This window comes from Microtus ochrogaster, linkage group LG4 (assembly GCF_000317375.1).
Source record: "Microtus ochrogaster isolate Prairie Vole_2 linkage group LG4, MicOch1.0, whole genome shotgun sequence".
NCBI classification, from domain to species: Eukaryota; Metazoa; Chordata; class Mammalia; order Rodentia; family Cricetidae; genus Microtus; species Microtus ochrogaster.
Window position 1 is genome coordinate 6,258,308 of NC_022030.1, and position 3,029 is coordinate 6,261,336.

A 3,029-nucleotide genomic window follows, 5' to 3' on the forward strand; every position below is an offset into this window, starting at 1 on the left:
AGACTGTGAGAGAATATGCATGCAGTCATTGCAGAGACTGTGAGAATAGTCATTGCAGAGACTGTGAGAATGCCGTCATTGCAGAGACTGTGAGAATGCAGTCATTGCAGAGACTGAGAGAGAATGCAGACATTGCAGAGACTGTGAGAGAATGCAGACATTGCAGAGATGTGGAGAAGACAAAGAGATGGGAGCTGGGAACATTGAGAACAGAAAATCAGAAAGTTGTTCTCTGTGATAGCATAGATTAAAAACAAAACAAAAAGTTCTGTGCAATTTCCAAGAGTGTCTAGCAATGACCCTGGAGGGTCAGTGTTTGTGAACCAAGCCCTAACAGGAAGTGAAGAAAGTGCTTGTCAAAAACCAAAGGTCTGAAATAATACATTTGTTTTTGAGACAGGGACTCATGTGTCTCTGTCTGCAACTCCCTAAGTTGCCAAAAATAGCCTTGAACACCTGATCTTTCTGACCCCACCTCTTAAAGGCTGGAATTACGGGCATGTGCCACTTGCTGTTCTATGTGGTATTAGGGACTGAACCCAGGGCTTTCCCACTAGGAAAATGCTCTGCCAATTGAGCTTCCTCATCTCTAACCCTGAAGGCACATAGCTTTGTAAGGAAAGTGTCTACTGAGTGCATCTCACAGTGTGTCCTATAGAGAAAGCTTGGAATGAGTGGATCTCTTTGAAGACTTTTATTTATGCAGCCAACACAAGACTTCCGCCTTCACGTCATCCGGCCATAGCTGATCCTGTAAGACTGGAAAAGAAGCAGATCTAGTGGTGTGTGTGCCACTTTCCAGAATCTTCTTGGAGAGTCCTCCTTGTCTCTGTCTCCTTCTGCCCCCTCATCCTCACCACATGACTTCCAGCAGGATTCTTTTATGAAGTCTGGTGGTTTTCATTTCTTGGAAGTGGTGTGTTGCCAGTGTGCTCACTGCCCTTCGGGGAAATCCCTCTACCTGCTGAAGATGATAACAGGGTCAGTGCCTTGCATGTTGCTAGAAGACTCTAGGGGAAAGCTGTTTTATAGCCGACGAAAGGCCAGAAGTAGCTCCTAAATGTTTCCTTGGTGCTTCAGATGAAAACACAGAGCATGTCCATTAGCCACGTTGTTCTAATTAGAGCGCATTAACATGAATGCCAGTTTTGACTGTGAATGGTCACACAATTGAGTGAGCAGCCAAAGAACGGGTGGTTTCCACACAAACAGCACTGTTACTGTTGTAGATTTGGAGAAGCAGAAACAAGCGCGGACAAGAAATGCTGATTCCACCTCTAGTATTCAAGAGCATCACTCTTCCCCCAGAAGCTCTCTAAAGAACCACTGTGTCTGTTTTCCTCCACTCCCTCCTCTCTGGGCACACATTTCTTTTGAAGGGCATCTAGCGTTCATTCCAGGAGACACTATGTTAAAGGAGCCGTACCTTTAATAGGTCCTCAGGATTTCCTTCAGCATTTTGTTTTTGTTTTTTGGGTTTTTTTTGGGGGGGGTTGCTTGTTTGTTTGTTGAGTCAGGGTTTCTCTCTGTAGCTTTGGTGCTTGTCCTGGAATTCACTCCTGTAGACCAGGCTGGCCTCGAACTCACAGAGGCTCACCTGTCTCTGCCTCCTGAGTGCTGGGATTAAAGGCCTGCACCACCACTGCCTGGCTCTCCTTCAGCATTTTGGAGTTAGATGCAAACAGAATTTGAGGAAGATATGTTAGAAGTTGTGGGCCATAAGATTGAGACTCTGTCAGTAGCCATGGCTTTTGCCATGTGTGGAAGATGTGTAAGAAGGGACAGACTGAGGGGGAATACGAGGGAGAGCATAGATAGGGTGCGGCCATGGGGAGAAGGGTCTTAGTCTTGTTTGTATTCAAACTCCTTGAGTCACAGGAGTCAGGCTATGTCCACAAGTCCAAAACAGGTATCGCTTAAGATTGGGCTTATTTAAAACAGCAAAAATGTCCCCTTCAGGGTATTAAGCAAACTCCTAAATATTCACATGAAGGGAAATATTACAGCAGATTATTTTGAGGAACAATAATTAAAATATGAACCCATAACCACACAAGCAGACCTATCTATGCCTCTCTGACATAATATATAGTATATATACCATTGTCCATTATTCTCTCTACAGTGCACAAGAAGTGAAAACTACCATGTTAACTTTAAAATACATTGCAAATTCTTTGACACTCATCATCTTCCGTTCATAGGCTAAGACCTAAACACCTGTTCCCATGAATATAGACTTGGTGACTTGCTTTTGATGGATGAAATATGGCTGAAGTATTATAATCTGGTTTCTAAAATCGAGTCTGAAGACATAATTTCACCTCGCCTTCTCTCTGATGCGCATGCTCTTACATGGTGAGGAAAGTAGACCTCCTGTCAACCAGCCACACCACATTAGCTGCCATGTGCATAACCATGGGCCCTGCACTTCCAATCAGATCTCCCGATGGCTCTAGATCTGGTAACTCTCTATTTTGACTAGACTCTTAAGGGGGATACCAGGCCAGAGCCAGCAGTCCAGTCATCCCTAAGTTTGGTCCACATAGATAATAAAATGTTTATTCTTGTTTTAAGTCATTGTACATATATATGGGAAATTTGCTGCAAGATAATAGATAACTAATAATGTGCAAGATTAAAAGAAAACACCCTGAAGAGGTCCCTAAAGAATCTGCTCCCATGGCAGGCATGGGTGGGCATCCCGTAATAAGAAACATAGTCATGGAGGTAGCTGCAGATCGTGAGCTAGAAATAGAGCCTCTGGAAGTCCAGACATGAAGAGAGGCACTATGTGTTTTTACAGATAGACAGACTCAAAGTGCCCACTTTGGAAGTCAAGCAAAGACAAACCGATATTTGCACTACTCTAGCTCCTGCTGGAACTTATTAAGCTTTTTTAAAAATTAGCTTCTATCTTTATATATAATATAGTTTGATCATATTATTTTCCTTCCCCTAATTAACTGCCCATATTTTTTGAAGGTCTTACTTTGAGATAATTTCAGACTCATTAAAAAAATGCAGCC